This window comes from Gymnoscopelus braueri, assembly GCF_963280865.1.
Source record: "Gymnoscopelus braueri genome assembly, chromosome: 11".
NCBI lineage: Eukaryota > Metazoa > Chordata > Actinopteri > Myctophiformes > Myctophidae > Gymnoscopelus > Gymnoscopelus braueri.
The window spans coordinates 34,789,045-34,803,201 of record NC_137613.1 but is presented as its reverse complement, the minus strand read 5'-3'; positions in this window follow the sequence as shown (position 1 = coordinate 34,803,201).

The window sequence follows — 14,157 nt, the reverse complement described above, 5'->3', positions numbered from 1 at the left end:
GGTCTGTTTTTGCAATGTATGACATACTTCATTCTGAAAATAGCCGATCTACAATCTCAAAACTTTTCAGATAGCAACGTGTTTCTGAGCTTGTAGATCGACTACTTTCACTGGTTCAGTTTTATCTTCAACAGACAACCTCAGCCTGGTCAAAGCTATAGCACTATAGGTAGTGTTGCAGCCTGTCAATCCGAAGGTTGAGGGTTCGATTCCTGTTAATGTCAATAGGTTGACACGTCCAATCAATCCATTCTGCTTCCATCCTTCTCTCTCTTCAATCTATTGTTTCCATGTCTCTCTCTCTTCAATCTATTCCGTTTCCATGTCTCTCTCTCCGCCCTTAGATTGTCCGCAATTTTGAGCAGTTTGAAAAACACTTAAACCCAGGATTTTTCAGTTATTTGCGTGAAATGGTATCATCTGTCTGACCTCCGTTTTCACTGGATCAGGTCTGTTGGTCCAATGGCTTCCCGTTTAAGTGAATGTTTCATAACATCAAAGTTGCCGGTTCAAGCCTCCCTTGGTGGAGACTTCATTTAAAGTGCATTGCAAACAACAAGACTGTATTAATGAATACATATGCAATTGATAAAGATAACATGAAATGCTTATCTGAAAAGGTCTGTTTTTGCAATGTATGACATACTTCATTCTGAAAATAGCCGATCTACAATCTAAAAACTTTTCAGATAGCAACATGTTTCTGAGCTTGTAGATCGGCTGCTTTCACTGGTTCAGTTTTATCTTCAACAGACAACCTCAGCCTGGTCAAAGCTATAGCACTATAGGTAGTGTTGCAGCCTGTCAATCCAAAGGTTGAGGGTTCGATTCCTGTTAATGACAGTAGGTTGACACGTCCAATCAATCCATTCTGCTTCCATCTTTCTCTCTTCAATCTATTGTTTCCATGTCTCTCTCTCTTCAATCTATTCCGTTTCCATGTCTCTCTCTCCGCCCTTAGATTGTCCGCAATTTTGAGCAGTTTGAAAAACACTTAAACCCAGGATTTTTCAGTTATTTGCGTGAAATGGTATCATCTGTCTGACCTCCGTTTTCACTGGATCAGGTCTGTTGGTCCAATGGCTTCCCGCTTAAGTGAATGTTTCACAACATCAAGTTTGCCGGTTCAAGCTTCACTTGGTGGAGACTTCATTTAAAGTGCATTGCAAAAAACAAGACTGTATTAATGAATACATATGCAATTGATAAAGATAACATGAAATGCCTATCTGAGAAGGTCTGTTTTTGCAATGTATGACATACTTCATTCTGAAAATAGCCGATCTACAATCTCAAAACTTTTCAGATAGCAACGTGTTTCTGAGCTTGTAGATCGGCTGCTTTCACTGGTTCAGTTTTATCTTCAACAGACAACCTCAGCCTGGTCAAAGCTATAGCACTATAGGTAGTGTTGCAGCCTGTCAATCCAAAGGTTGAGTGTTCGATTCCTGTTAATGGCAGTAGGTTGACACGTCCAATCAATCCATTCTGCTTCCATCTTTCTCTCTCTTCAATCTATTGTTTCCATGTCTCTCTCTCTTCAATCTATTCCGTTTCCATGTCTCTCTCTCCGCCCTTAGATTGTCCGCAATTTTGAGCAGTTTGAAAAACACTTAAACCCAGGATTTTTCAGTTATTTGCGTGAAATGGTATCATCTGTCTGACCTCCGTTTTCACTGGATCAGGTCTGTTGGTCCAATGGCTTCCCGCTTAAGTGAATGTTTCATAACATCAAGGTTGCCGGTTCAAGCCTCACTTGGTGGAGACTTCATTTAAAGTGCATTGCAAACAACAAGACTGTATTAATGAATACATATGCAATTGATAAAGATAACATGAAATGCTTATCTGAGAAGGTATGTTTTTGCAATGTATGACATAATTCATTCTGAAAATAGCCGATCTACAATCTCAAAACTTTTCAGATAGCAACGTGTTTCTGAGCTTGTACATCGGCTGCTTTCACTGGTTCAGTTTTATCTTCAACAGACAACCTCAGCCTGGTCAAAGCTATAGCACTATAGGTAGTGTTGCAGCCTGTCAATCCGAAGGTTGAGAGTTCAATTCCTGTTAATGGCAATAGGTTGAGATGTCCAATCAATCCATTCTGCTTCCATCTCTCTCTCTCTTCAATCTATTATGTTTCCATGTCTCTCTCTCTCACTTAATGCATGTGCAACTGTTAAAGGTAACATGAAATGCTTCTTGGAGAAAGTATGTTTTTGCAATGTATGACAAACTTCATTGTGAAAATAGCCGATCTACAATCTCACAACTTTTCAGATAGCAACGTTTTGTGAGCTTGTAGATCGGCTACTTTCACTAGTTTTTGTTCCGAGGAGACACAAAAATGCCTTTATTGGTAAATGGTTTGTGAACCAGTGATCTAGAGTAGTCCGGGACACAGAGGCTTGGTTCATAATGGACGGAAATACTTATAAATATCAACAGACACTACCAGTAATTGTGTCAATTAATACATATGCAATTGATAAAGATAACCTGAAATGCTTATTTGAGAGGGTATGAAGTATGTATGACATACTTCATTCTGAAAATAGCCGATCTACAATCTCAAAACCTTTCAGATAGCAACGTTCTTTCTGAGCTTGTAGATCGGCTGCTTTCACTGGTTCACTTTTATCTTCAACAGACAACCTCAGCCTGGACAAAGCTATAGCACTATAGGTAGTGTTGCAGCCTGTCAATTCGAAGGTTGATGGTTCGATTCCTGTTAATGGCAATAGGTTGAGATGTCCAATCAATCCATTCTGCTTCCATCTCTCTCTCTCTTCAATCTATTATGTTTCCGTGTCTCTCTCTCTTCAATCTATTCCATTTCCATCTCCTCTCTGCCTCTCTCTGCCTCTCTCTCACTGCCTCTCTCTATCTCTCTCTCTCTGCCTCTCTCTCACTGCCTCTCTGCCTCTCTCTCACTGCCTCTCTTTCTCTCTCTCTCTCTCTCTCTCTCTCTCTCTCTCTCTCTCTCTCTCTCTCTCTCTCTCTCTCTCTCTCTCTCTCTCTCTGCCTCTCTCTCTCTCATCATCATGTAGATCGGCTACTTTCACTGGTTTCTGTTCCGAGGAGACATACAATTTCTCTATCGGTAGATGGTTAGGGAACCAGTGATCTAGAGTAGTTAGCGAAACAAAGGCCTGGTCCGTCAGGGACGGAAAGACTTATATATATCAACAGACACTACCAGGACTATCATATCTCTAGCTCAATGAGAAGAAAGGCAGCCTATGAGTCCGGAGGTCACCGGTTCGATCCCGGTCCCCAACGATGTGTTGAGGCGATCATGATGATCTGTCTCTCTCTCTCTCTCTCTCTTCAGTTTCCATGTCTCTCTCTCTTCAATCTATTCAGTTTCCATCTCTCTCTCTCTCTCTCTCTCCAGTTTCCATGTCTCTCTGTCTCTCTCTCTCTCCATCTCCAGTTTCCTTGTCTGTCTCTCTCTCTCTCTCTTCAATCTATTCAGTCTCCATGTCTCTCTCTCTCTCTCTCTCTCTTTCACTGGCCCCGTGTTATCGCTGCTTGCAGCTATATTTGTGCTTATCATTGCTTCTTTCTTTCTTCTCTCTGCAATCACTGGCCCGTATTATCGCTGCTTGCAGCTATATTTGTGTTTATGTTTTTATAGTCAATCACAGGTTGCGATTTGAAATATACAGTATATGTGTTGGGTTTTCGCTGCCAGCTAATGGATGGCAAATTTGATCATTATGGTTACAGTGAGACGAAGACCAATTATGCAGAAGCGTGAATGGCTCAGAAAAGGGGCAGAGAAAGTGGGGGAGAGTTTTTTTTTTAAATCACATCTAATGGTACATCGTGTTACGTCGTTTGAAATTTTGTAGTTTCATAGTAAATACTTGAAAAAAGTCATCTTCCCGTTGTCCTTCTCTCCCTTTCTCACCAACAAGGCCTTTTTAGAAGTAGTGCACCCAGTCTTTTCTATTGTCTGTCAATTACACATTACACAGCTTCACCAGTGGTACCAACTACTAAAGAACTAAATGGCAAACCTCGTTTGCACTTTGTGGAGCTGCTCACCGGGATGAAGCATTGGCTGCTGTATCACCGGGGGGGGGGGGGGGGGGGGGGGTTGGCATTGCCCATGTGGTATGAGATTTTGGCCCTTGCGCCTCTCTACATCACAGACAGCATATTGAGTATCCAGCTGTCATTAGAGGACTCTATTAAAATCCTCTTCAAGAATTCTATAAGCATCCTGACTCAACAGTCCCCATCCATCAAGAGAGAGAGAGGGGGGGGGAGAGAGTGCACTAGGGTGTGTGTGTGTGTGTGTGTGTGTGTGTGTGTGTGTGTGTGTGTGTGTGTGTGTGTGTGTGTGTGTGTGTGTGTGTGTGTGTGTGTGTGTGTGTGTGTGTGTGTGTGTGTGTGTGTGTGTGTGTGTGTGTGTGTGTGCCTGTTGCTCTGTGACTACATCACACTATGAGAGTATGTGAATGGCCTTGTGCTCGTGTAGGTGTGCTTTCTGCAGCAGGCGTCTGCTGTGGGTATTTCAGGCTGCCAAGTACGTCTCAGGTGAGAGAATAACACAGTCTGGGAGAGAGACCACCTCCCACCCCGCCCATCCATTAAAACCTAAAGCACCAACAGTTCTTTCACGTGCCCAGGGTAATAGGGAGCCAAAGACGCCGCAGGCTGCCTGTCAGTGGTGCAAAAAGTACTCAAATGTTTTACTTAAGTAAAAGTATCAATACTGCAATATAGAAATACTTTGTTACAAGTAAAAGTCCAGAATTCTAAATTTACTTGATTAAAAGTACAAAAGTATTGGCAGCAAAATGTACTTAAAGTACCAGAAGTAAAAGTACTAAAATAGCATGTATAAAATAGGGCTAATGTGGTTTATGTACGTTTCATAATGTCATAATTCATATCTGAAAAGTAACTAGCAACTAAAGTTTTCAAATAATTGTAGTGGAGTAAAAGTACAATATTTGCCTCTGAGATGTAGTGGAGTAGAAGTAAAAGTATTGGAAATTGGAAATACTCAAGTAAAGGACAAATACCTCAAAATTGTACTTAAGTACAGTACTTAAGTAAATGTACTTAGTTACTTTCCACCACTGGCTGCCTTTGAGTGCAGCGCACACACACACACACACACACACACACACACACACACACACACGTGTGCATCTATGTGCACATATGTGTGTGAACATTCCCTCGCTGGGAGACGTGCACACACAGTGAACTCCTAGCTAAGGACACAATCCGGTTTGGGATCCCTTGAAAGAGAGACAACATCTCGGACAGAAAGAATGGAGAACTGAGTGTGGAGAAGTCTGGTAGAGAGACCCCACACAGCCTCTCTCTCTCTCCTCTCTGTGGAGCCGTCACTCTCTCTAAATCTCTACATCTTCTGAGGTTCCACTCATTACTCATTGCTCCTCTTTCTGAGCCCTTCTCTCTCTCTCTCTCTCTCTCTCTCTCTCTCTCTCTCTCTCTCTCTCTCTCTCTCTCTCTCTCCCATCCTTCATTTAGTCTCTAAATCTGACTGCTTCTCATTTATTGTCTCTTCCCAAATCTCTCTATGAATATATTTCTGAATTTCTCTTTTCTCTGAATCCCTCTGAGGTACCTCTCTTTTAAGTATCCCTTTCTCTTTTCTGCAGTGTATTACATTGTCCCAAATGCAAGCAGATTATTATAATTATTTTTACCCAGCATGAAAACTGACATCATTATACTGTAGAGTTTACAGCTTTTTTTTTTTTTTTTTTTTTTTTCAGCAACAGTCACTAGACACGTGTGCGTAAGTTTACAGATCTTTACAACTCTTTAACACATGTTGCTGTCGGTCTGGTGGGTACTGCAGCTGTATTCAACCTGTATAAGGAATCTAATACAGGAGTCTTCAACGTTTTTTAGCCCAATTACCCCTTAGCTGAGACAAAGATGAAGCAGGGACCCCGACTACATATTGTATGAAATTGTGTTGCAGGTTAAAACTTTTCATAGATTTCATAGATAGTTTCATAGACTTGTTTGACAGCATTATCATCAGTCGTATGTTGGATTCATGTTGATATGTATGTTCAGACATTTAACCACTTAAACTGTCAATACTTAGCAAACTTGACCTTTCTCTGTACCTGATCTGCTCTTTTTTCCCCTCTACACCAAACTATTTGCTGAAAATAGCCGATCTTCAAGCTCACAACGCCTCGTAGCCCGAGGCGTTGTGAACTTGTAGATCTGCTATTTTCGGCTAATGTTCAACTCAGGGATGCTAGGGTTCAAGTGGTTTATGTAAAAATGGGGGGGGGGGGGTTAGGACCCACTGTAGTAACTATGCGTCCCGGACCCCCTGTTGAAGACCCCTGATCTAATATATAAAAAAACATAGATTAATGGATGGCTGGTCTATTGGCTAATCTACGCAGGACTCACTCAAGTCAATAAATTGATACAATTGTCCATTTAGAAATGAGAGAAAGGAAACAGAAGTGTCACAAACTAGAACCATTTCCCTTATTTATCACCCACCGGCTGATAATGTGTTTTCATGAATATATGTTATGTGCATTATATGTATGGCTTATTATTTGTACAACCTTGATCAAATATTAAAGTCAGTCAACCGATACAAGGCATAGTAATTGCCCAGCGGCATATTGTGTGTGTGTGTGTGTGTGTGTGTGTGTGTGTGTGTGTGTGTGTGTGTGTGTGTGTGTGTGTGTGTGTGTGTGTGTGTGTGTGTGTGTGTGTGTGTGTGTGTGTGTGTGTGTGTGTGTGTGTGTGTGTGTGTGTGTGTGTGTGTGTGTGTGTGTGTGTGTCCGTGGTGTTGGCAGCGCCATCAAAGCCCTGTGCATGCATTCATTTGAGGCACAGGGATTTGTGCAGTCATGCACATCATCTCCCAAAAGGCTCCCAAAGAAGAGCAGTGGTTATTGAATTTTTATTCACTTGACATCACGAGGATATCAGCGGTTCTCTTAGACAATGTGCGAGACGGCACATTAGACTGAACGTTGGTGAAAAGCAAAACAGCAAGCTTCATCTTTTATGCAGCATGTTCATTTATGATTCAACTCACACACCTCTTTTTTCCCCCTTTTTTGGACCACCTCTGCACATGGGCATAAAACAATGCAAATGCAAAGTGGACAACCATTATGGTGGCAAATTTAAGTTAGTGACTGTATGAAGCTCTAGGCATCCGCTGGCCTAGCGGTCCAGGCGCACACCACATATGCTGATAATTCAGTTTGACAGCGTATCGCGGGTTCGACTCCCGATCCCGACGACCTTTGCTGTGTGTCACCCCCCCCATCTCTCTCCCCATTTCCTGTCAGCCTACTGTCCTGTCAAATAAAGGCATAAAAAGCCCCCAAAAATATCTTAAAAAAAAAAAAAAAAAGGCTAAAGCTCTATAAAGAAGTCCCATCACATTAGCATTGATATTTAATCCCACGATTTTTGTAACCCATTTTTTCTCCCAGTGCCAATTGCCTAAGCTGTAATCTTGGGCGCTACTCTCCCTCTGCCAGCCTGGGGAGGGCCCCGAACTGAGCTCATGCTTCCTCCAATGCATGAGGAGTGAGCAGGCCGCTTCTTATCACCTGACAGGGGGGAGTTTCCCCGGTAGGACGTAGCGCGTGGAAGGAACATGTTATTCCAACCAGTTCCTTTCCCCTCCATCAGCCGCCCCGGCTGACCAGGGGGAGGCAGTATAGAGACCAGGATTACTGCATGGTTTTGTGAGGGTACCCTAGGGAACATGGGGAGAACATGCAAACTCCACACAGAAAGGCCTTTTTCGCCAACCCCACATAGGGTATGGGCACTGATGCGGCGGAGAGAACAGGCCCCCAGCGCCCACAGCGTCCCCGGCGGGAATTGAACCCAGGACCTTCTAGCTGTGAGGCAACAGCGCTACCGACTGCGCCACCGTGCCCCTAAATTCACCTTCTAGGTAATTTATGAAATGCATGAATTTAAAACACCATCTATAGCAGCTTTAGGAAATAGGACTGTGGCACTTCTCTTCAAAGCCTAGCGTGAATGTAGAATGCTACAAAGGTACACATTGAAGTTCTGAGCCCGTCCTCAGTAATGACTGCCCACTTCTCCCCCGTACAGCGGTGACATTTCCCATAAGTTATAAAACAACACACTTCAGAATCGCCCTCTTAGCAACCCCCCCACAACACCCATTTATATATTTCATACTAGCTTAGTTATCTCGCTGAGCAGAGTAAAGTGCAGTAGCGTTAATGCACTGTTGGGCTTTAAAATGCTTATCACTTGACTGTGTATTATACAGCTCAGTGTCTGCTCTCACCCCGTGCCAGTGAGGCTAACATTATAATCCCCCTGCAGCACCGCGACGCCATTCCACTTCCTGCTTTTCTTTCCCTTTGTTGACGTTTTGGATTCGGCGCATGCATGACAAATGGGATCGGGTGCATTTGTCATCTCCTTCTCAGCTGAGACATTAAAAAAGTGCAAGCATGGGGGAAGTGCCGGCAGGATTTTGAGCCGTGTGTAGGGAAGCGCACTAGTATGCGCTGGCATAGACAGTCTCTACACAGTCACACGCACACGCACACTCGCACACACACACACACACACACACACACACACTCACACTCACACTCTCACACAGGTACACGTACTCAGTCACAGTTTAGGATTGGGAGAAAAAAAATCCTCTCCCCATTTGGGACAAGTACGCGCAGGAAGCAGTTCTTTATCCATGCAAAACACTCTGTGTCGTCGCCGACAGGCAGAAACCTTGAATGTCCAAAACGGTCTCTTCAGGAAATGGAAAAAAATGACCATTGTGTTCCAATGGATCCAGTGTAGTTATTATTTAGTCACAATGCTCTTGTTAATACTTTTCATTGGTTAGATATTTATGAAACCCACAAACACACTTAAACACTTTCAACCTGGCGTCTTTATTTTGGGCATGTCATTAAAGGGTGAACATTTTTCTAAATTGTTCAGAATCCTGCTGAAACAGCGGAAATAGCAGCTCGACAAGCTACGATAAAATATGGAGCTACAATGTTTCTAGCCCGGACACTCGCACAGCGACGATATGCAGATAAAGATGAATAGGGCAAATGATTTCTGCGTTGTTCTACGCGCCACACGGCGAGTCAAAGCGGCTCACACTTCGACAGCCCAAACTCCACACGCTGGAGTGTGTATCCTTTCTGTGTGGGAGCCGAGGTGATTGGGAGAGGATGAGTGACACTAACAAGACTGCAATGGGGCCTAGAGTGCTTCCCACTCATGCCAGTGCAAGGTGAGGGGGTGATTGAGACCTTTATGGGTCAATTACCCATAGACACTCAGCGAGACAAACTGGCTCACTGCGGTGACATCTGTGTGTGTGTGTGTGTGTGTGTGTGTGTGTGTGTGTGTGTGTGTGCGTGTGCGTGTGTGTGTGTGTGTATAGACTTGTATTACTATACTTCTGATGATGTCCCCACAACTGTAGTATCATTCATGCATTTGACGGGGGCCCCTGGGCCGTCTTCAGTTGTGTCTGACATCAGTGCATGTAGAAAAACTCCATGGTTTTTCTGTTGTGTCTGACATCAGTTCATGTCGAATGGTTTCTGTTGTCTGACATCAGTGCGTGTGGAAAATCTCCATATATGTGTATTTGTAACGGTTTCTGATGAGTCTGACAGTGCCTGTTGAAAATCAAACCTCCACATACGTTTTGTTTATGTTGTGTCTGGCATCAGTTCATGTTGATCTCCATATACTGTATGTGAATTTGACTCCATATATGCCCGTTTGACGGGGCCCTGGGGGCCGTGGTGACTGTTTCTGTTGTGTCTGACATCAGTGCTGACGGGGGACCCCTGGACCTTGGGTCCACCGACCCACCCACCCATTAGGCAATTTTAATATACTGTAGGATAGACACTGTGAGGACAATGTTCCTGGTCTGATAAATTGTTGTTTTTATAGTCAAATATATAAATAATTGTGTGTGTGTGTGTGTGTGTGTGTGTGTGTGTGTGTGTGTGTGTGTGTGTGTGTGTGTGTGTGTGTGTGTGTGTGTGTGTGTGTGTGTGTGTGTGTGTGTGTGTGTGTGTGTGTGTCAACAGACATTGATATAATCCATCAAAGTACAGTACAATAGCAGTCTTCTCCTGCTGCCAATTGGCCCCACTTTAATTTTTTATTTTAAGTCTACTCCCGTTGCTCTTCAGGACAGGTGTTTGTCTTTGTCTTGAGCGAGACCCTAATTAAATTTGAAAACAGAAGTCAACAGCATGCTGGATCTATCTACTGCTCAATCTTTATCTTCGCCCCCCCACTGAGAATTAGAACCCAGGCACTGTTGCCAATTCTGCCACCTTCCAGGGGCCGGGACTGGAGACAGATCCCCAGTGGAGGGAACACAGTGAGGGTATTATTTCACAGGCTGCTCGCTGATTAAAGATTATTGTGATGCCAAAGGCAAACGCGTGCAAAGGAAAAATTCTGCTCTGTTCTCGACACCAAAATGCTCCCTGTAGAAATGGAGATTGTCTGGCTTCTTCCTGTTGCCTCTCTCTCGGCACGCGCACACACACACACACACACACACACACACACACACACACACACACACACACACACACACACACACACACACACACACACGCACACTTCTACCTGAGGCTAACGGTTTCAAGCTCTGTGTGATGATCACTGCAGTTGAATGGAACATTTTAACCTATAATCAGACAGAGTATTCTCATTTGCCATGTTCACCGGTGAAACCTTGCTTTTTTCTCCGTCTTTCTATTCAGTCCATTCGTATGGACTTAGGACCCTGTGGTGAGCGAGTCATTGTATTTCCAACGTCTACAATCCAGTTTGCTCTGGCCACATGCCACACTCTATTGCATTTCTCTTCTTGGGCATAAGTTTGTCTTACTTTCTTTATGGGGGACGTCAAAAGCAATTTTTCGTTACAAATTCAATTTCTTTCTTAACCAACTGGCCCCACCTAACCCTAACTGTTTCCTTGAGTAAAAACCACACCTAATCTGATATTATAACTTCAAAATCTGTGTCTCTAACCTTAACGCCAAATTCACTACACCACACATCTGCGAATGATGCAAGTGACACCCTCTTGAATATGGGAGTTGTGTTCCAGCAAGAGTTCCGCTGCTCCGAACGGATCAAAGCCAGCAGCTGCCCCCGGCAGCATAGCTCACAGACAGGGAGGAGAAGTACAGACGCTCAATGCTCGTCCCTGGCAGCTTGTTTGTGAACAATTTGTACATTTTAGCAAAGAAATAGGCCATGTGTTTGCTCAATCTTGATACATTTCTGATTAAAACTGTATCAATATTTATACAGTAGTCTGTTTCTGTTGTGTCAAGTGTATGCGCTCAGTCCTACCTCTGAGTACAGCATGCTTCTGGTTGGCTGCCGCGCTGTCTTGGCACGCAGCACCAGTGGCTAAGCTGAACTTTTCTCAACGTTGATGCGCCGTGTTTTGCTTACAGTCGCTCCCCCTCCTTCCGCAGTGGGTAAAGCAGCAGTCGCTCCTGTCCATAGACAACGCATTGAACCCCACCACAAATTCTCAAAACGTGGCAGCGAAATACCACTGCTGGTGTGAAAAAAAACACGAAAACCTTAACTCCTTATCCTATACGTAACCCCCAAAATCCTAACCCTAACCTGAACTATTTTCTTGATGTAATGCTTGTAAACAGGGTTGCCAGATCTGCTTATTATAATTTCCCCGCAAGATTTTATTTGAAAATAGCCGATCTACAAGCTCACAACGCGTCGCGTTGCGTCGCGTCGCGTTGTGAGCTTGTAGATCTGCTATTTTCAAATAGCTGATGTATATGTTAAAGTGCTCATGTGGCCCATAGTCGCTTCTTTTGGGCTGGTTTTCCTAGACCTGGTTGCTTGTTTCTCTCACAGAATCTGGCAACACTGCTTGTAAACCTGACTGTAAAAAAAAACGTCTGTACTGTGAGGAAAGTCCCCTTTCCCAATCGGAAATGTCCTCAGTCCTAAGGTCAGTTTTTCTGGTTTACTATTCAGGTAGTGACACAGACACACACAGAGGTTTATACACAGACACATGCAGACATCAGAAAAATGGGTGTAATTATATGACACCCATGACACCACCCATAGGACAGGTCTGTGCCTGGGAATTAATGTTTAAAATGTAAGAGAAATTTTAGAATATATATATGCACCCCTCATCTCCAACAACGCAGAATAGAGCTGTCATGGCACTCATACATAGTTAATAAGATATATTGCTACCCCTATGGGTCGCAGGAAGATGAATGGTGAATATATCAGTGTTGCATCTAAAATGTAAATTATCACCTGTATGGGCTGTATGGGGACTTTTACTCACAGAATTCACCCTATCTGGCGCTGGATGGACATTGTCCCTTTGAGGCTTTTCTGGGTAACTGATGTCATAATGCTATGCCTCTACTAGGCACGTGTTGTGGTGAATACTGCATGTGGCATGTATACTCAATGAGAAAAGTTGCGGTCATCTTATTCCTGCAATTCCTACACATCTTATATTTTGTTGGTATTACTCTGTATTAGTGATTTTGACAAATATGCAGTTTGTTTGAGAAATGCAATATAGTCAAAAACTGTTATTCAGTGGAAGATAAATTAACTATTCGGTTCTGTTTTGTAGGCACAGACCTTCATATGACTCATACTGCCACACTTCCATGCTACAGTAAGAGTCATTACGTTGGTAAAATAGCTGTCATTATGTTATGCATATCTCATTTTCAAATTACATTCCCCAGTTACTAAACCTATAAATACCAGCCTCTGTGAGTGTAATTTTGTTGAGCTTGAAACCTTCGAGGATTGATGGTTTGATGTTGGAATGAGGTTATCCATTTGGCCTGACATAAATGTGACATTGGTAGTAATCATGTGTGGACTGAACTGATTTGAATCCAAGTAACTAGCTCTCTGATATAACGCACACATCCTCCACTGAACATTTCCAAGCTTTGTGATTTGTATAGCTACAAAAAAAAAGAATGGACTCCTATTTACCCAGAGGTAGCCTGTAACTATACTGCACTGCCGGCTATCTTGCCAATCACGGAGGCATTTTGTTTGGGAGTAGCATTCTGTGGAGTAGAGCGTGGAGGTACATCGGTAGGGTGCTGATCGAAAGTTGTCAGGAATGGTCAGTCAGGGGTGAGCAAGGAATTTGAGGTCAGGGAGAATAGTTTTGATCCACGTAATACCAACAGTGGAGAAGACATTTTTAGAGCGGAGAGCTGTTGCTTTTTTAGACGGCGTCACCCGTCAAATAGCTTTGCTCAAGATGCAACACTTCACACGGAAGACAGGTCTTTGTTGCTGTGTGACACCTCCTGCAGAGCACTTGTATAAGAAGAGAAAAAAAGGCAGTTTGTTGTTGATTCAACTTCTGCGTATAAAAGAAATGCCAAGTTTTGCACGCTATGACCTACTTCTCGACCTTGTACAAAAGGCAAGTTAAAAAAAAAACTTCTGGACGAGGCACAGCTGAACATTACCGTGCAAATGCCATTTTGGAGCAGCATTGAGCATTTTTATTCCATCAGCTGTGAGCATGGCATTAAAGAGGATAACCATGGAAGAAAATCCAAGCTCTTTAAGATACACCTAGGGTTATACCAGGTAACATTTAATGGGGTTTCTAACTAAACAGGCACTGGCATAATGGTATTTACAACAACAACAATTAGTACTGTATAGAGTGATCAAAACACAATGACACACACACTCATAATCCAAATATCAAGGAAAACAGCAGCAACATTAAAGGCAACATTAACTGAAAATAAGCCACCTGCTGCCTCACCACTTTTCTCACACATGGTGGTGTATTTGTCACAACAACATTGTGTGTTATACAGTGTTATATGTCATTGCAATGGGGCAGGGTATGAGTGGGTTTTGGATCAAAGTACTATTTCATATCCAGTGTTTTGCAGAACCTTCCCTCGCCCTATTCATGATTCTTGCCATGCCTTAGATATAAACTCACAAAGTTTTGCATCACCACATCGAAATATTGGATTTCCAAGGAGAGCAGATGGAATAATGCTCATCTGCTCAGTGTGTGTATGGATGGCCAATTTATCTTGTACA